Source organism: Balaenoptera musculus, chromosome 7 (genome assembly GCF_009873245.2).
Source record: "Balaenoptera musculus isolate JJ_BM4_2016_0621 chromosome 7, mBalMus1.pri.v3, whole genome shotgun sequence".
NCBI lineage: Eukaryota > Metazoa > Chordata > Mammalia > Artiodactyla > Balaenopteridae > Balaenoptera > Balaenoptera musculus.
Genome location: NC_045791.1, coordinates 105,139,580 through 105,164,280, shown reverse-complemented (window position 1 = coordinate 105,164,280; position 24,701 = coordinate 105,139,580). Strand labels below are relative to the sequence as shown.

At 42.1% G+C, this 24,701-nt stretch overlaps 1 pseudogene; it reads left to right on the top strand.

The window, feature by feature from the left end:
• The first annotated feature begins 1,391 nt into the window (after positions 1–1,391).
• LOC118897997 lies at positions 1,392–22,839 on the top strand (annotated as a pseudogene).
• Positions 22,840–24,701: the final 1,862 nt, after the last annotated feature.

Here is a 24,701-nt window from a genome sequence, read left to right as displayed (position 1 = left end):
TATAGACACTCTTGCATCCAAAGGTTTTAAATTGTAACATGGCCAAATCTGTCATAATTTTTTTGCTCTGTCATAATCCTGCTGTGTCTTAAGAGTGACATTCCTATGCCAAGTTCTTATTACAGATTTTAATAAGAATGCTTAATTTTTGCCATCAAATGTTTATTCTACATTTTCAGATAAGGTTTATCTAAAAGATATGTATTTTTCTTCCTTTAGTCTCTTAGTTTGACATTATTAACTTACCTTGCGACATCTTGCATTCCAGAGATAAATCCTATTGGTCAATATTCTTTTACTATATTCAGCCAAGTACCAAATCTAAAATATGTAGGCAAATCGTTCTTCTTACTCTTCTTCCTTCCCAATTTGGGACTTTCTGAAGCTAGGACAAAAGCAGGGCCCCTTACTCAGGGCCACCCTTCCCCACCCCCCAAAAACACACACATGACCCAAAGTGCTCATTTTCAAATCCCAATGTGGGTATTATTCCTAGAATTTTGATCCTACTACAGGGCCTAATGGTGCTAATGGTCGTTGAGAGAGCACATATTAAAGATGGCTTAATTCAAAGAAACTAAGAGACCATATTAAGTCATTGAGGATGCAAATCAATGGCCTCGGACGAGTTCCTCAACCTCACTCTGTGAGCCTGTGAAACCAGTAACCGATTCTAAGTCACAGATTTGTTTTGAAAAGCCCATATTAAAATGTATGAAAAGCAACCAGTATAAGACCTGGCACAAAACAGATATTAATGTTTTAGCTGTGACCATTACTACTATCACTAACTGCTTTGAGGGCAGCTTCAGACGCGGGTTGGCAGCGAGGGAAGGTTCCCCGGGGTCAAGAGGCCGACTGCCGGGTTCTGGTCTCCGCTCCACCTCGCGCTGTAAGGTCTGTGCCTCCTTCTAGGCTGAAAATGTCGAGAGTACTATCACAGGGGGTGATGAGGGGGTGCCTGCCTAACCGCATCAATGGATGTGAAAGCCTGGAACCGACCCTGGTTTACCAGCCCGCAATGAGTGGCTGTTTTTATGACCCCTGTTTACTTCCTACAAGTCCACCAGTAGGTAAGCGCCGAGGTGTGTGACCGCCCGCCAGGTCCCCGCATGTAGCGGAACCCGTGCCTCCTTCCACGGAAACGGTGCGCTCACGCCCGGCGCCCACCTCACCCACTCAGGGGCCTCCCGGGCCCGCCCAAACCAAAATGTCCGCCCTGCGCGCAGGCGCAACACGTGCGGCCCCGGCTCGAGACCCCGCCCCCAGGCTCGCGCACTGCCCGCCCCACCCAGGATTGCGGCTCGGGATTGGCCTAAAGGCAGCGCGGGCTCTGATTGGGCGAGGCGGAGTCACGAGGGCGCCATTCTCTTCCGGGCTGTATTCTGACTGGGTCTAGAGTTCTGGGAGGCTGGCTGGGAGGCTGGCTGGGAGGGACGTCCTAGCTTGTCGGCGCCTGCGGGCTGCTGCAGGCTCTTCCCGGGCGTGTAGTCCAGGTGGCCGGGCGTGTAGTCCCGGTGGCCGCGCGTGGTGGCCCGCGGGGCTTTGAGCGGGCGGGGCCCTACACCAGCGATAGCTTTAAGGGGAGGAGTACTCGTCAGGGACAACACTGTGCGGGTTAATTTGGGAAGTGATGGTTAAAGGTCCTGGCTTGAGACTCATTTGTGTTGTTAATTTGGATGGGGGTAGAGATGGAAGCTGCTCCAGTTAACACTGAGTTCTGTCTGGAGAGGTAAAGACACTTGAATTGTAGGTACTGATTTGGTTCCGCTATGGGGGCTTTATTTTGGTCCCGTGTGCTTCCGTTTGAGCAGTCGGTGGTGGAATTACTAATTTTTAAGAGCATCAGAGTTATTTGAAAACGGTGGTGAAGGGAGCAGAATGAGAGGAAAAGGGAGGAATTCCTTTTTTACCTCGAGGAGTTTCATTTCTAGATCGTGGCAAAAGAGAAGGTATGGGAGACCTAACCTACAAATATATACCAAAAATTATGTGTAATATATTTTGATATTAGCTGGTGAGAGTAAAAGATTCCCAATGAAAATAACTAGGATGAGGCCTAACACGGACTTATTGCAAATGGAAACTTAACACGAATACTAGAGGCAAAAAGTGCATAGCCTGGAATGTTGAAGTCCCTGTGATGTGCCTAATAATCTTGTCCATTTGAAGCAGGAAAACAAATCAAGGTGAACTGAAGAAAATGAGTCTTTCCCCAGAGGAGATAGAAGATGGGGAAGATGAGACGTCAGAAGATAAGGACAATGGCAGTAGAGATGAGGTAACTATATGTACAGTGGGCAGAAGAGTAACTTACTAATGTCAACAATCAAAATCCAGAGGAAAGCAGTTAAACTGCATTATTTGACCTGAAAAGTGGTTTTGTGAACATTTTCCGACTAGTTTCACAAGCTCACCCTAAACTCAATACCAAAATCTGACAAGGTCATTTTTAGAAAAGAACATTACAGACCACTCTCATGAGCATAGATGTAAAAATTCCAAAAAAAATATTAGCAAACTGAATATTAGTGTTATGCAAAAAGAAAAATACATTGTGACTAAGTGCAGTTTATTTGGGGAATACAAAAGTGTTCTTTGTTTGAAAAGTGATTTTGATTGCCTGGAAATACCAGTTTGAAAGAAAATCTCTTGATTCTTAAAATTGCTTCCTTAAATTCCATTAATTTGTGTGTCCACCAAACATATGTTTCCATATTTATCCTTTCGGCAAATATTTAGGTCCCTAGTATGTTCTGTTTCTGGCTGGGAGCCTCTGCATTAGTATTCCAATATAGATAGGTTTAAGTTGGGCCCTAAAAGAATTGAGGTGGGTGAGTGGGTACACAGTTAATGAATATTTTTTTTAATTAATTAATTAACTTATTTATTTTTGCTGTATTGGGTCTTCGTCTCTGTGCGAGGGCTCTCTCTAGTTGTGGCAAGCGGGGGCCTCCCACCATCGCGGCCTCTCTGGCTGCGGAGCACAGGCTCCAGACGCGCAGGCTCAGCAATTGTGGCTCACAGGCCCAGTTGCTCCGTGGCATGTGGGATCTTCCCAGACCAGGGCTCGAACCCGTGTCCCCTGCATTGGCAGGCAGACTCTCAACCGCTGCGCCACCAGGGAAGCCCAACAGTTAATGAATATTGAATGCTTCATCTGTGTAGCCACTGTGCTAGGACTTGATGCACTATCTCATTTCATCCTCACAGTGACCATGTTAGGTAGGGATCCTTAGCTCCATTTCATAGACAGGAAAAGAGATTTAGTCATTGACTAACTTGCTCATGGTTTCATGAGCTAATAAGTGACAAATAATAAGTGACAGAACCAGCGTTATGCATTTGGTTCTGCCGAATCCAAAGCCCCTGCTCTTTCCTGGTTCATTGCTCAGTCTTCGCCCAAGCAGCTCTTTTGGAGAGACAGATAGGTATTCAATTGCCAATCTTCTGATATGGGGCTAAGGCTTTGTCTATGACTTTGAGTTCACTGTTGCAGTAGCTTATCTTCTCTGTATAAAGTATACCCATTGTGTATCTTTTGCAATTTAAAATTTGTTTCTTTAAAACAAAGCAAAACTTAAACCCTAGGAAAGCAATTCGAATACAGACGCCTACATTTTTACATTTTTTCCCCCATTCTTTTATGGTTCCTCACCCACGCCTAATTTGACTGCACTTTTTGAGCTTTATTGAGTATGTCCAAAGCATTCAACTTTGTTTTACTAGATTCAATAACTTCTTGCATTAATCTGATTGGTTTATATGACATTTATTATGTAATTGAAACTGCAACTACAACGGTCATATATAGGTTTGCGAACAAAAGACTGAGGCTTACTAAGGATACAGTTCAGCTTATAGGATCAGAAATTTCCAGGTGTACTGAGTACCACTTAGCAGCCCATTAGCCGCATGTGCTTTTCCCATGCCTTTCATAGGCATCAAGTTAGTAAATCCTGTTTGGAATTGAGATGGCCATTTAATCCAGCCACAGACTAGCTTAATGTGACATAGTTAAGTGGACATAGTGAGTAGACATAGTTAGGAGAGCACCTACTGTACTGTGATGTCCTCAACACAGTGCGTTAACTATACCAATCAGAGCCAAAACATTCTTGGTGAATGCAACTTTTGTTTTGGAACCCAGACTGTGTTAGCTCAGAGGAAAATAGGAGTAGTTACATTATATTTTCCTTAAACTGAGATGCATGTGGTATGGTTCTAGACTGTTCACACTGGCAGCCCTTGGTCATTCCTCTTTAAAATGTGATGCCTGTGACCGTTTACTCTGATTGGTGCAGCATATAGTGGTAGTATCACAGTTAGATTAACTTCTAGGCTAACCATACCCTACTGTGGGCTCGTTGAAATTATTTAATTCAAACCCTAGTCTCTTTCACGTGCCTTCCCTGATCCCATGTCCTTCCTATGCCAGATGAACTGGTCCCTCATCTGTTTGCCTGTAAATATTGTTCATAACCAGAAATGCTAATCACATCATATTATAGTGACTCTCTTCTCACATCTCTTCCTGTGATGTGGGTTGAGGTCTGTATGTGTGTATGTGTGTATGTATATATACACACATACATATACATACACACACACACCAGTTGTGTTTTTGCTGGGGCTGCCATAATAAAATATCACAGATGTATGGGTGGCTGAAACAACAGAAATTTACTTTCTCTCACTTCAGGAGGCCGGATTAAGTTGTTGCCAATTTGGTTACTTCTGAGGCCTCTCTCCTTGGCATGTAGATGTCTGCCTTCTTGCTGTGTTTTCACATGGTCATCCACTGCCCATAGTTCTTCATTTTCTCCTTTTGTATGTGGCGAGACTTCATTCAGTGTTCTGCTAAAATTTTCATCTTTAGTCATTTAGTTTTATAATACTGTGCCCGATTTTTAGTAGCTCTGGGATGGGAATCAATGGTGTAATTAGGAAGCATGAGGTCCAATTTTGGGGGCCTGGCTCTAATTCCTGTGTATGTTTCAGGTGCCTGCGTGGGGGTCCTCTCCTTTGGTGTTTTACTTGAATGCAGAGAGTTGGGACTCTACAGACACATTGAGCCACCTAAACAGTAGTTGACTTGGTATGTTTTCCTAGGGCAGTAGCTTGCATACTTTTAGAAACCTAGATCCTTCCCTATATAGATTCTGATTTCAAAGCTCCAAGTGAAATCCAAGAATTTTCTTTTTCTCTTTTTTTCTTAGGCAAGTGTGCCAGGTAATTCTGTTGCTGGGAGCTCTTTTACTGCACATTGAGAAATTGGACCTGGAGAAATCAGCACAGTTGTTGACACGTGGGCCTGAGCAGATCTTGCACTTGCTGACTGTGCAGTGTGACTGTCACCTCCTGGCCACAGATGAGACATCTCTTCATTGTTGTTCTTCCTCCTCTAGGTTGATGTCCCTCAGAAAAATGGTAGGAAGATTACTACTGCTCCAGGAAATAAAATCGAGAAAAAAAAGTTTCTGGCTCCCATGTTTGCTGAGAAATTAATATCACCATGCAGGGACCAAGTTGCCAAAAGACAGGAGGAGTGCCATGCTCGAGAACCATGAGAAGAGACATGAGAACCCTGAGGAGGATGAAGGTAAGAACTGTGAGTTGTGTCAGGATGAGGGACATAAAGAGTCCCCTCTGGGGACATCCCTGCTGGTGGCTGTCAGGGGTCAGCCCTACATGCCATTGCACATGGCTCTCGGAAGGGTTCTGTGGAAATACCACCCTTGGCATCCCTGGCCGATTCTCCAGGCTTGGCTTGAGGCGTCCCAGTGGACATTTGACTTCTGCTGTCCACATGACCAGAATCAGAGTTTTCTTTCTCTTTGAATATTGTACACTCTTTCTCTCTTTGTGCTTATGAGCCAGGCAGGTTCATTGTCCCCCAGATTTGACTCTCAGTGATTTTTTTGTCCTGATGGCATCTGTGTAACCTTTTAAATGGTGTTTCTTCCAAAGCAGTAATTCTTAGCATTGTTATGAAAATACAATAATACATTTTAAATTATTTCAAATAAAAGGTTAAAATGACAGTGAAGTTTTTTCTTAGATTTGTGTAGACAGTCAGACTTATGAGCAGTTTCTCTGAAAGAACAACTTGTCATTTTCATTCTTAACAAGTCTGTGTGGCAGTAATTGATTAGGTGGGTTTTCATTTAGATTCTGAAAAAGAAGCCCTGTATCCTACATGGGCTAGGGGGAGAAAAGCCTTTCCCCTGGGGCCAGAGGAAGATGGCAGGATCAAAGGGTGATGACAAAGGCTGTGAGGAAGAGGAAGGTCAGAATGACCTAAACCAGTTCTGTTAAGTGGTGGCCAGTATCAAGGAATTAGAGTTATAAGCGAAGCCCTTGGGCAGGGCTGTTGAAGTTCTTTTATGAACTTGAAGAACTTTTCCTAATTAATTTATAAATGCTTTTAAAAGTATTCTGACCAGACCTAACCCAGGCGTCTTGTGGAGAATAGGCACAGTGTAGGTATGGTATTTGTGGACAGTGTAAAAGCTTCCACTTTACTCATTAGTGGCACAGACAGATCATTAAAAATACTATATTCTGGGGACTTCCCTGGTGGCGCAGTGGTTAAGAATCCGCCTGCCAACGCAGGGGACACGGGTTCGAGCCCTGGTCCGGGAGGATCCCACATGCCGCGGAGCAGCTAAGCCCGTGTGCCATAACTACTGAGCCGGCACTCTAGAGCCCGCGAGCCACAACTACTGAGCTCGCGTGCCACAACTACTGAAGCCCGCGTGCCTCGAGCCCGTGCTCCACAACAAGAGAAGCCACTGCAATGAGAAGCCCACGCACCACAACGAAGAGTAGCCCCCGCACGCAGCAACTAGAGAAAGCCCGCGCACAGCAACGAAGACCCAACGCAGCCAAAAATAAATAAATAAATAAACTTATTAAAAAAACCACAAAGAAACAAAAAACTGTATTCTGAAAAAACAAAACAAAACAGAAAAACTATATTCTGGCTTTTGCCCACAGAACCTATGAAGAAAGCACCTGATAAACAGAAGGAGGAAATGACCAAACAGAAGGCTTCCCCTGAAACCAAAAATCAGAAATTAGAAGGTAACTTCTTTGCTGCGTTTTAGAGCACGAGAGACACATGGAGAATTTCATATTGGCGAAAACCAAATCTCTGTTAGCCCAAATGATGGACAAAGGGATTTTAATTGCAGCCTGGTGTTACAATATGCCAGATTCTTCAATGGAAATTTTTTTTAGCGTCATTCTTTCTGAACTGTTTCTTTGAGTTCTTTCTCTCTCTCTCTCTCTTTTTTTTTTTGCCTTTTTGTATGGCAGCTAAACCACCTGTAAGTTTCAAACTATTTGTTGGAAACCTGAACTTCAACAAAACTGTTGCTGAACTAAAAACTGGTCTTAGTGAACTTTTTGCTAAAAATGACGTCGCAGTCGTTGGTGTCAGAGTTGGCTTGTCCAGGTAAATACTGATAAATTAAGGGTGTTGTTAAGAGTTTATCAGCCCAACAATTATTATTCTTGTCAGATCCTTTTGTTACTTGTTCTTCGCCCTGTATAAGATATTACCTCAGCTTCTTGCAGTTCAGAATGAGTATTTAAAGTCCTTCAGTGGCTCGTTTAATAAATCCATTATATTAAATTTTGCTATCCCATTTTTCCAACCAAAATACCAAACTAATCACAAGATCTTCCAAGTCTTTACAGAAACATATTTTCATGATTTTCCAACTGTGAGCAGTGTTATTTGCCTAGAATTATTTTAAACGAACACAGATTTAATCACAAAACCCCTAGCTTTGGTGGCAAATATAGGTTCTGTATCAGTTCTGCTTTTTTGCTGAGTTGAATTTCATCCTTTCTTACTTCTTTCTCATCAGAAGCATATGTCTTGGGTGTGAGCATGCTTATTTTATGGTACTCAGAATTTCTTAGGTAGAAATGAAAAGATAATAATAATAGTAAACATTCATTGAGTACTCACTGTACCAGGCATTGTTCCTTGTTTATTTAACTCATTGAATCCATAAGACAATCCTCATCAGTAATTATTGTCATTATCCCCATTTTACAAAGGAGGAAATTGAGGCACAGAGAAGTTAAGTGATGTACCCAATATCACACAGTTAGAAAGTGGCAGGGTCAGGATTTGAGCCCAGCATTCTGGCTCCAGAGGTAATGCCACAACTTTTGACACATTGCTCTGCTTACACTTTTTATTAACTATATCGTGAAATATTGTTGTGTTTGTAGTAAGTAAAGATTCCTTTTGCATTAAAAAAAAATTCTTGGGACTTCCCTGGTGGCGCAGTGGTTAAGAATCCACCCGCCAATGCAGGGGACACAGGTTCGAGCCCTGGTCCTGGAGGATCCCACATGCTGCGGAGCAACTAAGCAGTGCGCCACAACTACTGAGCCTGCACTTTAGAGCCCACAAGCCACAACTACTGAGCCCGTGTGCCACAGCTACTGAAGCCTGTGCACCTAAAGCCCGTGCTCCTCAACAAGAGAAGTCACCACGATGAAAAGTCTGCGCACTGCAACGAAGAGTAGTCCCCGCTCACTGCAACTAGAAGAATGCCCGCAGGCAGCAACGAAGACCCAGCACAGCCAAAAAAAAAAAAAAATCTTACTCTAATAGCCTTTGAGTTTGCCAACACGTTCTATTTTAAGAATGATATTTTTGGGAATTCCCTGGTGCTCCAGTGGTTAGGACTCCGTGCTTTCACTGCCATGGGCACGAGTTCAATCCCTGGTCAGGGAACTAAGATCCCACAAGCCAGGGCTTCCCTGGTGGTGCAGTGGTTAAGAATCCACCTGCCAATGCAGGGGACACAGGTTCAAGGCCTGGTCCGGGAAGATCCCACGTGCCGCGGAGCAACTAAGGCAGTGCGTCACAACTACTGACCCTGTGCAAGCCCGCGAGCCATAACTACTGAGCCCACGTGCCACAACTCCTGAAGACTGCGTGCCTAGAGTCCATGCTCCACAGCAAGAGAAGCCACCGCAATGAGAAGCCTGTGCACTGCAACGAAGAGTAGCCCCCGCTCGCCGCAACTAGAGAAAGCCCGCACAGAGCAATGAAGACCCAACGCAGCCAAAAATAAATAAATAAATAAATTTATTTAAAAAAAGATCCCACAAGCCGCATGGCATGGCCAAAAGAAAAAAAAAAGATATTTTTGTTTCAATTCACAAGTGCAATGGCTGTTTCTTAAAACAGAAATTCAAAAACGTGTCATTTCAAGTTTCATTTTTTATAGCTTTTGGTTAAATCTGGCTAGTAGTTAGAAAACTAATAATGATTTCAGTGGGTGAGTTTGCCCTGACTCTCAGTCCTTGCCCCAGAGGAGGGCTTCTCAACTCTTGCACTATTAAAATTTGGGACCAGCTAATTCCTTGTTGTGGGGGGATGCTGTTCAACAGCATCCCTGGATTCTACCCATTAGATGCTAGAAGTAGTCCCCCAGTTGTGACGGCCAAAGATGTCTTCAGATATTGTCAGACTGACCCCAGGTGAGAACTGCTGCTCTCCGGTTACTTCATGGCACCGATATTGCCAGTTGGTGGAGCCTTGGTTTTTTAATTTTTTTAATTTTTTAAATTTTTAAAAATTATTTATTTATTTATTTATTTATTTATTTATTGGCTGTGTTGGGTCTTCGTTTCTGTGCGAGGGCTTTCTCTAGTTGCGGCAAGCGGGGGCCACTCTTCATTACAACGCGCGGGCCTCTCACTATCGCGGCCTCTCTTGTTGCGGAGCACAGGCTTCAGACGCGCAGGCTCAGTAGTTGTGGCTCACGGGCCCAGTTACTCCACGGCATGTGGGATCTTCCCAGACCAGGGCTCGAACCCGTGTCCCCTGCATTGGCAGGCAGATTCTCAACCACTGCGCCACCAGGGAAGCCCTGGAGCCTTGGTTTTAATTTGTAAAATTTGACAGCTGCGTTTGACTCAATGCTAATTTCCACTCTCACAACCAGTGTAAGTAGCCAGCTGGAAGGCATATGCCTTTTGACTCTACTTGTGTTCTTCTTTCCTTTTCGGCTGCATCTCTGTAGGAGATTTGGTTATGTGAATTTTAAATCTGCTGACGACCAGGAAAAAGCCCTGGAACTTAGTGAGACAAACGTCCTTGGATATGAAATTAAATGGAAGAAACCGAAAAGGGAAAGGAAACAAAGAAAGGTGTGCAAGCAGGGTAACTTGTTCAGAGATACCTGCGAACCTAGAAGACTCTGCATCAGGCAGGAATATCGTATTCTTTCTTACTCTGTGCAAGCACTCCTCAGTTTCTAGCAAGTTGCCTACTTCCACAGCACAGACTCTCTCTGCCGTGCTCTCACTCCTTCTGCTCTAGCCGCATGGCTCACCTTCTCTGTCCTAATGTTCATGACTCATCCTCTGACTACTGACAACCCATCCAAGAGTCTCAGCTTAAAGGTCACCTCTACAGATCAGAAAAATTTTCCCTTACCCCCAGACTAGGTTAAGTCTTCTCTACTTGATGTTCTCATTTCCCTTTTTACTTTTCCTTCCTGGCACTTACCACAGTTTGTAATTATGTGACTATTTGTTTACTAGCCTTTTCCCCAACAAGACTACATTCTCAAGAGTGGAGGCCAAGTCTGTATTTTCACAGCCCGCACGTAGCACAGGCCGTCATCACCCAGACGCTGTGTGCAAATGTTTGGTTTTTAAAAAATATTATATTTATTTATCTTCCTTATTTATTATTATTATTTTTTTGGCTGCGTCGGGTCTTAGTTATGGCACATGGGATCTTTGTTGAGGCATGCGAGATCTTTTTGTCATGGCGCGCACGGGCTTCTCTCTAGTTGTGGCATGCCGGTTTTCTCTCTCTGCTTGCAGCGTGCAGGCTCCAGGGCGTGTGGGCTCTGTAGTTTGCAGCGCGTGGGCTTAGTTGCCCTGCAGCATGTGGGATCTTAGTTCCCCCTGCCAGGGATTGAACCTGCGTCCCCTGCATTGGAAAGCGGATTCTTTACCACTGGACCACCAGGGAAGTCCCCAGATATTGTTAAATGAAGGAATATGTACTACTCTCCAACTCTTTGAGAAGTATTTTTTCTCTTTTAGAGAACTCTTGATGCTTATGAGATCTAAACTCAGACTAAAAATACTCTTTTGTGTTTATGAAGATGGAAATGCCAAAACACTTTTGATCAAGAACTTGCCTGACAGAGTCACTCAGCATGAATTAATAGAAGTGTTTGGGGATACTTTTCAAGTCAGATTGGTGAGCAAGGATGGGATGAGTGAAAGGTATGTCTTTGTACCTTGTACTGAAAAAGAATATATGTCTACTGGATTCAAACATAACAGAATTTCATTGTATTCTCCCAAATCACTCATGCCGGATTTTAGAGAAGGAAAAAGTAGTTATCCAGCCTTTCTACCAGCAGGCATAAAAAGCATCATAAATGGATAGCCAAACGCTTCTAGAAGACTGTAGGGCTGTCACAGAGAAATGAAGACTTTATTCTATCAAGTACAAGATTGAAGATTGGAATAATCCACTCATAGGTTATCTTCATCCTATCTCTCCAGGGCTGACTACAGGAAAATAACACCCTTGGTGACTTGTCTGGACAGATACCAAAAGAGAACATTAACTTGGTCTGTTAGAATTATGTTGTAGCCAATTAATGAAACACTGTCACTATGTATCTGGGCTTTGGTAGCCTAAGAGGATGAATATGGTGAAATTAGAAAGGGTGGAAGAGAATGTATTTTGAAGGGATTCTCAATGTGGTAAAAATTGGATATCAGGATTACAGATACATTTGAGCTACATTTGTTGGTGTAGGTGAACTCTAAAATAATCTATCCCAGTGTATTCTGATGAACATAATCTCTGGAAAAGAATCCCACAGATTTAGAAAACAAGTCTGAAAAGATAAATTCCAAATTTTTAGCAGTGTTTACTGTGAGGAGGTTTGGGGGCACTCTGCTGTGCTTGCATACCATACCCAAAAATTAACTCAAAATAGATCAAAGACCTAAATGTAAGAGCTAAAATAGAAAACTATGAAGAAAACACAGGAGTAAATCTTTGTGACCTTGGATTAAAGTCTTGCACAAGCAATGAAAGAGAAGATTGAGAAGTTGGGCTTTATCAAAATTAAAAACATTTCTACTTCAAAGGACACTATCTAAAAAGTCAAAAGAAACTCTACATCCTGGGAGAAAATATTGCAAATCGTATATATGAAAGAGACCTGTATATATAAAAGATACATAAAGAACTCTCACAGCTCAATAATTAAAAGACAACCCAATTAAAAAATGGGGAAAGGACTTGAATGACCGTTTCTCCAAACAAGGTGTACAAATGGCCAGTAAACATGTAGAAAGATGCTCAACATTAGTCACTGAGGAAGTGCAAATCAAAACCATGATGTGAAGGAGGGCTGGGTCAAGATGGTGGACTAGGAGGACGTGGAATTCGCATCTCTGCACAGCTAGGGAACCTACCAGGCACCGTTGGGGGATCATGGACACCTAAGGGGATGGGAGGAACCACTAGCAGCCGGCTTGTGGGATCTTGGTTCCCAGGCTGGAGGTTGGGCCTGAGCTCCTGTAGTGGGAGCTCCGAGTCCAAACTGCTGGACTAACAGAGAACCTCAGACCCCAGGGAGTATTAATTGGAGTGAGGCCTCCCATAGGTCCTAATCTCAGCACCAAGACCTGGCTCTATCCAACTGCTTGCAAACTCCAGTGCTGGACGCCTCAGGCCAAACAACCAGCAAGACAGGAATACAGCCCCACCCATCAAAAAAAAAAAAAAAAAAAAAAGAAATGACAGAAAAATATGTTACAGACGAAGGAGCAAGATAAAGACCTACAAAACCAAATAAATGAAGATGAAATAGGCAACCTACCTGAAAAAGAATTCAGAGTACTGATAGTAAAGATGATCCAAAATTTCAGAAACAGAATGGAGAAAATAAACAGTTAACAAGGATCTAGAAGAACTAAAGAGCAAACAAACAGTGATGAACAGCACAATAACTGAAATTAAAAATACCCTGGAAGGAATCAATAGCAGAATAACTGAGGCAGAAGAATGGATAAGTGAGCTGGAAGATAAAATGGTGGAAATAACTGCCAGGGAGCAGAATAAAGAAAAAAAAAATGACAAGAATTGAGGACAGTCTCAGAGACCTCTGGGACAACACTAAACGCACCAACATTCGAATTATAGGGGTCCCAGAAGAAGAAGAAAGAAAGGGTATGAGAAAATATTTGAAGAGGTTATAGTCGAAAACTTCCCTAACATGAGAAAGGAAATAGTCAAGTCCAGGAAGCACAGAGAGTCCCATACAGGATAAACCCAAAGAGAAACACGCCGAGACACATATTAATCGAACTATCAAAAATTAAATACAGAGAAAAAATATTAAAAGCAACAAATAACATATAAGGGAATCCCCATAAGGTTAACAGCTGATCTTTGAGCAGAAACTCTGCAAGCCAGAAGGGAGTGGCAGGACATATTTAAAGTGATGAAAGGGAAAAACTTAAAACCAAGATTACTCTACCCAGCAAGGATCTCATTCAGATTGAACGGAGAAATTAAAACCTTTACAGACAAGCATAGTTAAGAGAATTCAGCACCACCAAACCAGCTTTACAACAAATGCTAAAGGAACTTCTCTAGGCAGGGAACACAAGAGAAGGAAAAGACCTACAAAACAAACCCAAAACAATTAAGAAAATGGTAATAGGAACATACATATCGATAATTACCTTAAATGTAAATGGATTAAATGCTCCAACCAAGAGACACAGGCTCGCTGAATGGATACAAAAACAAGACCCATATATATGCTGTCTACAAGAGACCCACTTCAGACCTAGGGACGTATACAGACTGAAAAAGATATTCCATGCAAATGGAAGTCAAAGCTGGAGTTGCAATTCTCATATCAGATAAAATAGACTTTAAAATAAAGACTATTACAGGAGACAAAGAAGGACACTACATAATGATCAAGGGATCAATCCAGAAGATACAACAATTGTAAATGTTTATGCACCCAACACAGGAGCACCTCAATACATAAGGAAAATGCTAACAGCCATAAAATGGGAAATTGACAGTAACACAATAATAGCAGGGGACTTTAACACCAATGGACAGATCATCCAAAATGAAAATAAATAAGGAAACACAAGCTTTAAATGACACATTAAACAAGATGGACTTAATTGATATTTATAGGACATTCCATCCAAAAACAACAGAATACACTTTCTTCTCAAGTGCTCATGGAACATTCTCCAGGATAGACCATATCTTGGGTCACAAATCAAGGCTTGGTAAATTTAAGAAAATTGAAATCATATCAAGTATCTTTTCTGATCACAATGCTATGAGACTAGATATCAATTACGGGAAAAAAAACTGTAAAAAAATACAAACACATGGAGGCTAAACAATATGCTACTAAATAACCAAGAGGTCACTGAAGAAATCAAAGGAGAAATCAAAAAATACCTAGAAACAAATGACAGAACACGACGACCCAAAACACGACGATCCTATGGGATGCAGCAAAAGCAGTTGTAAGAGGGAAGTTTATAGCAATACAATCCTACCTCAAGAAACAAGAAAATCTCAAATAAACAACCTAACCTTACACCTAAAGCAACTAGAGAAGGAACAAAAAAAACCCCAAAGTTAGCAGAAGGAAAGAAATCATAAAGATCAGATCAGAAATAAATGAAAAGGAAATGAAGGAAACAATAGCAAAGATCAATAAAACTAAAAGCTGGTTCTATGAGAAGGTAAACAAAATTGATAAACCATTAGCCAGACTCATCAAGAAAAAAAGGGAGAAGACTCAAATCAACAGAATTAGAAATGAAAAAGGAGAAGTAACAACTGACACTGCAGAAATACAAAGGATCATGAGATATTACTACAAGCAACTATATGCCAATAAAATGGACAACTTGGAAGAAATGGACAAATTCTTAGAAAAGCACAACCTTCTGAGACAGAACCAGGAAGAAATAGAGAATATAAACAGACCAATCACAAACAGTGAAATTGAGACTGTGATTAAAAATCTTCCAACAAACAAAAGCCCAGGACCAGATGGCTTCACAGGCGAATTCTCTCAAACATTTAGAGAAGAGCTAACACCTATCCTTCTCAAACTCTTCCAAAGCATAGCAGAGGGAGGAACACTCCCAAACTCATTCTATGAGGCCACCATCATCCTGATACCAAAACCAGACAAAGATGTCACAAAAAAAGAAAACTACAGGCCAATATCACTGATGAACATAGATGTAAAAATCCTCAACAAAATACTAGCAAACAGAATCCAACAGCACATTCAAAGGATCATACACCATGATCAAGTGGGGTTTATCCCAGGAATGCAAGGATTCTTCAATATATGCAAATCAATCAATGTGATACACCGTATTAAGAAACTGAAGGATAAAAAACATATGATAACCTCAGTAGATGCAGAAAAAGCTTTTGACAAAATTCAGTACCCATTTATGATAAAAACTCTCTAGAAAGTAGGCATAGAGGGAACCTACCTCAACCTAATAAAGGCCATATATGACAAACCCACAGCCAACATCGTTCTCAGTGGTGAAAAACAAACCATTTCCTCTAAGATCAGAAACAAGACAAGGGTGCCCACTCTAGCCACTATTATTCAACATAGTTTTGGATGTTTTAGCCACAGCAGTTAGAGAAGAAAAAGAAATAAAAGGAATCCAAATCGGAAAAGAAGAGGTAAAACTGTCACTGTTTGCAGATGACATGATACTATACATAGAGAATCCTAAAGATGCTAGCAGCAAACTACTAGAGCTAATCAATGAACTTGGTAGAGTAGGAGGCTATAAAATTAATGTACAGAAATCTCTTGCATTCCTATACACTAATGATTAAAAGTCTGAAAGTGAAATTAAGGAAACACTCCCATTTACCATTGCAATAAAAAGAATAAAATTCCTAGGAATAAACCTACCTAAGGAGACAAAAGACCTGTATGCAGAAAACTGTAAGACACTGATGAAAGAAATTAAAGATGATACAAACAGATGGAGAGATATACCATGTTCTTGGATTGGAAGAATCAACGTTGTGAAAATGACTGTGCTACCCAAAGCAATCTACAGATTCGGTGCAATCCCTATCAAACTACCAATGGCATTTTTCACAGAACTAGAACAAAAAACTGCACAATTTGTATGGAAACACAAAAGACCCCGAATAGCCAAAGCAACCTTGAGAAAGAAAACCGGAACTGGAGGAATCAGGCTTCCTGACTTTGTAGTATGGAAGTATGTACTCCCATACTACAAAGCTACAGTAATCAAGACAGTATGGTACTGGCACAGAAACAGAAATGTAGATCAATGGAACAGGATAGAAAGCCCAGAGATAAACCCATGCACATATGGTCACCTTATCTTTGATAAACGAGGCAAGAATATGCAGTGGAGAAAAGACAGCCTCTTCAATAAGTGGTGCTGGAAAAACTGGACAACTACATGTAAAAGAATGAAATTAGAACACTTCCTAACACCATTCACAAAAATAAAGTCAAAATGCATTAAAGACCTAAAAGTAAGGCCAGACACTATAAAATATACTCTTAGAGGAAAACATAGGCAGAGCACTCTATGACATAAATCACAGCAAGATCCTTTTTGACCCATCTCCTAGAGAAATGGAAATGAAAACAAAAATAAACAAATGGGACCTAATGAAACTTAAAAGCTTTTGCACAGCAAAGGAAACCATAAACAAGATGAAAAGACAACTCTCAGAATGGGAGAAAATATTTGCAAACGAAGCAACTGATTGAAGGATTAATCTCCAAAATATACAAGCAGCTTATGCAGCTCAGTATAAAAAAAACAAACAATCCAATGCAATAATGGGGAGAAGACCTAAATAGACATTTCTCCAAAGAAGATATACAGATTGCCAACAAACACATGAAAGGATGCTCAACATCACTAATCATTAGAGAAATGTAAATCAAAACTACAACGAGGGGGCTTCCCTGGTTGCGCAGTGGTTAAGAATCTGCCTGCCAATGCAGGGGACACAGGTTCGAGCCCTGGTCTGGGAAGATCCCACATGCCGCGGAGCAACTAAGCCCGTGCATCACAACTATTGAGCATGCGCTCTAGAGCCTGCGAGCCACAACTACTGAAGCCCACGCGCCTAGAGCCAGTGCTCCCAACAAGAGAAGCCACCACAATGAGAAGCCTGCGCACTACAACGAAGAGTAGCCCCCCGCTCACCACAACCAGAGAAATGCCTGCGTGCAGCAACGAAGACCCAACTCAACTAAAAATGAAATACATTAAATAAATAAATTTATTTAAAAAAAAACTACAATGAAGTATCACCTCATACCAGTCAGAATGGTCATCATCAAAAAATCTACAAATAATAAATGCTGGAGAGGGTGTGGAGAAAAGGGAACCCTCTTGCACTGTTGGTGGGAATGTAAATTGATACAGCCACTATGGAGAACAGTATGGAGGTTCCTTAAAAAACTAAAAATAGAACTACCATATGACCCAACAATCCCACTACTGGGCATATACCGTGAGAAAACCATAATTCAGAAAGAGTCATGTACCACAATGTTCATTGCAGCACTATTTACAATAGCCAGGACATGGAAGCAACCTAAATGTCCACCGACAGATGAATGGATAAAGAAGATGTGGCACATATATACAATGGAATATTATTCAGCCATAAAAAGAAACGAAATTGAGTTATTTGTAGTGAGGTGGATGGACCTAGAGTCTGTCATGCAGAGTGAAGTAAGTCAGAAAGAGATAAACAAATACCGTATGCTAACACATATATATGGAATCTAAAAAAAAAATGGTTCTGATGAACCTAGGGACGGAACAGGAATAAAGACGCAGATGTAGAGGATGGACTTGAGGACGTGGGGAGGGGGAAGGGTAAGCTGGGATGAAGTGAGAGATTAGCATTGACATATACACACTACCAAATGTAACATAGATAGCTAGTGGGAAGCAGCTGCATAGCACAGGGAGATCAGCTTGGTGCTTTGTGACCATCTAGAGGGGTGGGATAGGGAGGGTGGGAGGGAGACGCAAGAGGGAGCGTATATAGGGATATATGTATGCATATAGCTGATTCACTTTGTTATACAGCAGAAACTAACACAACATTGTAAAGCAATTATACCCCAATAAAGATACTTAAAAAAACCAAAACAAGACAAAACCATGATGTGATACCACTGCACACTTGTTAGATTGGCTGTAATAAAAAAGACAGTAACAATTGTTGACAAGGATGTGGAGAAATCAGAACCCTGATTCATTGCTGGTGGGAATGTAAAATAGCACAGTTGCTTTGGAAAACGGTTTGGTAGTTTCTCAAAATGTTAAACATAGAGTTGCTGTACGGTCCAGCAATTCTACTATTAGGTATGTATCCAAAAGCAGTGAAAACGTATATCCACACATTTCTACAAATGTTTGTATCAGCTTTATTCATAATAGCCCAAACCGGTAACAACCCAAAATGTCTTAACAGCTGATGAATGGATAAACAAAATGTAGTATTTTCATGCAATGTAATGTTACTCAGCCATGAAAAGGAATGAAGTACTGATACATGCTACAACACAGATGAATCTCAAAAATATTAGGCTAAGTGAAAGAAGCCAGACACAAAAGATGGCATATTTGTATAATCCCAGTTATGTGAAATGTCCAGAATAGACAGATCTACAGAGACAGAATGTAGCATAGTGATTGCCTGCAGCTGGGGGATGGGAGTGAGTTGGGGGGGATGAGGAGTGACTGCGGCTGGGTGCTTAATTGTCCTAAAATTAGATTATGGTGATGGTTGTAGAATTCTGTAAATATACCCTTGTACACTTTAAATGGGTGAATTTTATGATTTGGAAATTATGTCTCAGTAGACCTTTTTAAAAAAAAACCAGTGTGTGTATGTGTGTATGTTTGCTTTTATTTATACAGCATGTTGCCTCTAAGGATAGAAATTGGGCAGAAGGAAGACTTCACTATATCCTTTCTACCTTTTGCATTTCAAATCTTGTATGTGCATTACTAATTCGAAAGACAATACAGAAGAGTACTAAATGTTGACTTTTCTTTCTTCTCTCCCCTACCCTATCCCCACAATTGCAGGATTGCCTCTATTGACTTCAAGTCACAGGCCGATGCAGAGAGAGCCTTGGAAGAGAAGCAAGGAACAGAGATTGGTGGGCTTGCTGTAGTTCTGAACCTTGTCAGAGCAAAAATCCAAGGCCAAGATGAGAGAGACAGAAAAAAGTGCAACTGGAGAAGTAAGGGTGTGACAGCTCTGTAGCTGGAGACCCAGGTTTCCCAGGGAGGGGCTAGTATGAGGTTAGGGGCACTTGGCACTGTTTTGTTTTTTTGTTTTTTTTGGCTGCGTTGGGTCTTCGCTGCTGCACGCGGGCTTTCTCTAGTTGTGGCGGACGGGGGCTTCTCTTTGTTGCGGTGTGCGGGCTTCTCACTGTGGTGTCTTCTCTTGCTGCAGAGCATGCTCTAGGTGCACGGGCTTCAGTAGTTGCAGCACATGGGCCCTAGAATGTGTGGGCTTCAGTAGTTGCAGCGTGTGGGCTCAGTAGTTGTGGCTAGTGGGCTGTAGAGCGCAGGCTCAGTAGTGGTGGCGCGCGGGCTTACTTGCTCTGTGGCATGTGGGATCTTCCTGGACCAGGATTCGAACCCATGTCCCCTGCATTGGCAGGTGGATTCTTAACCACTGCACCACCAGGGAAGTCCCACTTGGCACTTTTAAATACAGTTTCTCACTCTATCAAAAATGTGTAAGTCATCCTCATAATTCTGTCAAGCTAATAAGTATTGTCCTAGTTAACTGTAACCTTGATGACTGCAGAAGGCATGGCACTTTGAGAGACATCAGTTTAGTTCCCCCTTTTGGGGTATCTTCTAGGATTCTGTTTCAACAAGCTCTTAAACCTGTGGTTTCAGAGTTAGATATTTAATTCTCTTCAAGTTGTGTTTTTTGTTTTTTGTTTTTTAAAAAAATTTTGGCTCTGTTGCGTGGCTTGCGGGCCACGGCAGTGAAAGTGCCGAATCCTAACCACTAGACCACCAGGGAACTTCCTCAGGTTTAAAGACCGCAAACCTAATCTGCCTAATCTGATTTCTAGATGTGGTGGCTTATACAGAAAAAAAAAATAAAACAATAGAATTTACCATGAATGTTTTTAAAAATCAAGAGATTTCACATAAAAAACCTGGATTTCCAGCTTCTTTTGCTACATCAGAAAGTCTGGTGGCCCTGGGGCTGCGTCCCTACACGTCCACAGGCGTCTGGAGAGAGGCAGCTGCTTCCTCTCAGCTGTGGCATTTGCTCTGCTGGCTGGAAGTTCTTACCAACCCTGAAGGGGTGAACATCGTGCCGACACTTTGAAAAAGTAGTTAATACTTTTTTTTTTTTTATCACAAAGCCATACTTTTGTCCTCTTGGTAAAGATATTTTTATATGTCTTATGCATTTGTCTCTTTCAAAAGTGGGAAAACGAAAGTTAGAACAAGAAAACCATGCACTTCAAGAAAAATGGGAGAGAGCTTATTTCTTTGTGGAGGTAAAAGAACGTTCCTGCATGTTTAATATGCAAACAAAGTCTGTCTGTGTCAAGAGAATGTGACCTAAGACACCATTATGAAAGCAACCATCGTAGGAACCATGATGGATTTACAGAAAAGATGTGTGATAGAAAATTCAACGAACTGAAAAAAAGACTGAAATTTCAACATGATTTGCTTTTGAATGTGAATAAAATAAGTGATGCTGCTATGAAATGTAGTTACATATTAAGTGAGAAAATTGCCCAGGCAGCCAAACCTTTTGCAGGTGGTGAGTTTATCAAGGGCTGTCTGTTGAGTGCAGCAGAAATCATGTGCCCTGAACAGAGACAAGCGTTTGCCAACATAAGACTAACTGGTAGTGTTGTTGCCCAGCATGTTGACAACATGACTGAGAACTTGCAGGACAAGTTGCAAGAAAAAGCTGAATCATTTGTGGCTTTTTCCATTGCAGCTCAGGAAGGAGTGGATGGAAATAACGACCCCCACGTAGGTGTATTTATTCGTGGTGGCAATGAAACTTTTGATGTGACCGAAGATCTTCTGGACATGGTCCCCATAATAGGCACAACATCAGGAAATGAATTAGTTTTACATGTTGAGAAAAGTCTTAAAACATTTAACGTGGACTGGTCAAAATTGGTGAGTATTAGCACAGATGGTGACTCTGCGATGGTTGGTGTTAAAGAACTAGTTGCAAAACTGAAATCTAAAGTATCAGGGCTGGGCTTCCCTGGTGGCACAGTGGTTAAGAATCCGCCTGCCGATGCAGGGGACACGGGTTCGAGCCCTGGTCCAGGAAGATCCCATGTGCCGTGGAGCAACTAAGCCCGTGCGCCACAACTACTGAGCCTGCGCTCTAGAGCCCGCGTGCCACAACTACTGAAGCGCGCACGCTTAGAGCCCATGCTTCACAACAAGAGAAGCCAGTGCAATGAGAAGCCTGCACACCGCAATGAAGAGTAGCCCCCGCTCACTGCAACTAGAGAAAGCCCGCGTGCAGCAACGAAGACCCAATGCAGCCAAAAATAAATAAAATAAATAAATTTATTAAAAAAATAAAAAATAAAAAAATAAAGTGTCAGAGCTTTGCCAAGACACAGAACTTAAGTCTGTGCACGGCCTCATTCTCCAGGAATCACTTTGTGCTAAAAGGTTAAAAATGGTAGTTAAAAAACTACCGTGTCATGGACATAGTAGTTTATACCATAATCTAGATACGCTCCCATGGCTCGGACCGCAGAAAGTTCGGTGCTTTGTTTAATGAGTTAGATGCACCATATGGAAGCATGTTCTGCTCCATGGAACTTAAGTGGCTGAGTCGTGGTGTGGTCCTAAGGCAGTTTTTTGAATTGTTGGAGGAAATTGACTTCTTTCTGTCTTCTAGAGGAAAATTTGTGCCTCAGCTTACAAGCAAAGATTGGGTCAGAGACTTAGCCTTTTTGGTTGACATTATGACATATCTAAACATGTTGGATATTTCTCTGCAAAGGCGTTCTCAAGTGGTGACACAAACGTATGATTCAGTTGGCTCATTCCTAGCGAAATTGTGTCTTTGGGAGACTCATTTGGCAAGGAACAATCTGGCCCACTTTGCTACACTGAAATTAGTTTCTGAAAATGAAAATGACAGCCTGAACTACATTCACCAAATTAAAGAGTTGAACGCTGAATTCCAAAAAAGGTTCTCTGATTAAAACTTTATGAGAATGAACTAATATTGTTCAGTTCCCCTTTCTCAATTAGTATTAATAGTGTGAATGAAGAGCTACAAATGGAAGTTATTGAATTGCAGTGTAATACTATACTGAAAGCCAAATATGGTGATGTTGGGATCCCAGAATTCTAAAGATATCTTGGGAATGGTTACCCTAAATATAAAAACCATTGTGCAAAGATTCTGTCCATGTTTGGAAGTATTTATGTTTGTGAGCAGCTATTTTCTGCTATGAAACTAAAGAAAACTAAATGTTGCTCCCAGTTAAAGGATTCAAAGATGAATGTTGCAACACAGGATTCACAGCCTGACGTTGATTGACATCTTGGGGCATAAGAAAGGTGTGTCAGATTTTGAATTTCAAATTTGAGGAGTAATAAATTATGGAACTTTGAATAATTATTTCTATTTCCAAATTATGTTTTTTTTCAATGTCAGATTTAAAGTATAATCTCTGGCGTCGTATGTTTGTACCTTATAACATATAAAATAATGTTTGATTATATCCTGGCAGCTTATTTTTCCTATACTTTGCTTTTCTGGCGCTTAGGTTATTCAAGTTTATAAACCTGTGCCCTAAAAGCAGCACATTTTCCCAAAAGGCACTTGTGAGCCAGCTATGTGAACCAGGGAGTCAGCTGGATGAACGGAATGTTTAGATGCCTCATGCAACCCTGTCGCCTAGGATGACAGATGTGCCACAGTGATCGTGGGGCTCAGGCCAGAGTAACCCGCTTCCTTAGACAGAGCTGGGGCAGCATAGCCAATTCTGGCCTCTGGGCTTCTTTTTTGGTGCTTCCATTTTGCATTTAAACACATTTCTTTTGAAATTTCAATATTGTTGGTCAGCTCACAGTCAGTTGTGTCTGGACCTGGGAGCCATTCTACCTCTTACAGACAGGGATGGGCATTCCTTTGGCATCCTGGTCACCCCAAGGGGATGCAGAATGGGGTGTCAACACGTCTAAGAGCTTACGAGCATTATTCCAGGGAGAAGGCCCATAGCTGCCTTCAGAGTCTTAAAGAGGTCTGGGATCCAAAAGGTGTTTTTCTACTGTGAAATTGGGACAGGACGGCTCACTGTTGCAGAAACTATATCTTGAAAAATTAGTCACATTATAGAAATGATATGTACTTACTGTAGAACATTTGGAAACTCTAAAGAAATAAAGGGAGGGCTTCCCTGGTGGCACAGTGGTTAAGAATCCGCCTGCCGGGGGCTTCCCTGGTGGCGCAGTGGTTGAGAATCTGCCTGCCAACGCAGGGGACACGGGTTCGAGCCCTGGTCTGGGAAGCATCCCACATGCCGCGGAGCAACTAGGCCCGTGAGCCACGATTACTGAGCCTGCGCGTCTGGAGCCTGTGCTCCACAACAAGAGAGGCCGCGATGGTGAGAGGCCCGCGCACCGTGATGAAGAGTGGTCCCCACTTGCCACAACTGGAGAAAGCCCTCGCACAGAAACGAAGACCCAACACAGCCATAAAGTAAAAATAAATAAATAAATAAATATTTAAAAAAAAAAAAAAAAAAAGAATCCGCCTGCCAATGCAGGGGACACGGGTTTGAGCCCTGGTCCGGGAAGATCCCACATGCCGCAGAGCAACTAAGCCTGTGCACCACGACTACTGAGCCTGCACTCTATAGCCTGCGAGCCACAACTACTGAGCCCGCGTGCCACAACTGCTGAAGCCCGCGTGCCTAGTGCCCGTGCTCCGCAACAAGAGAAGCCACCGCGCCGCAACGAAGAGTAGCCCCCACTCGCTGTAACTAGAGAAAACCCGCGTGCAGCAATGAAGACCCAACGCAGCCAAAAATAATAAATAAATGAAAAGAAATAAAGGGAAAAACCTATAATCTCAACAACCAGAGGTAACCCCTATAAATATTTAGGTATGTTTTCTCTGTCAACTTTCTGTGCATTATTTTATATGGTTGAGTACATCATGTATTCTGCTGCCTTCCCCCTGACTCCCTCACTTAGTAAATTCTAAACATACGTCAGTTCTTCCAAGCTCACGGTTGAGTTTATTTGATTGTGTCAGGTGTGCACTGATGGGCCTTCGCCAGCCAGAGTGAGTTCTCTGGGCATCATGTGAGCCACAAGGTTGATTTCCAGGGGTGGGATTCCTCTTGCATTCTGCCAGGCTCTGCGAAGGCCAGAGAGGTACCCTGTTGTCTAGGGAGGCAGAGGCAGATGCCACCTGCTGACCCTGAAGACAGCCTTCTAGCAGAGGTCCTGGGACCACTACTGAGGAGAAGCTTAGCTGAACAGCCACAGCAGAGCAAAGAGGGAGATGGGGGCTTTAGGACGGGGTCTCACCC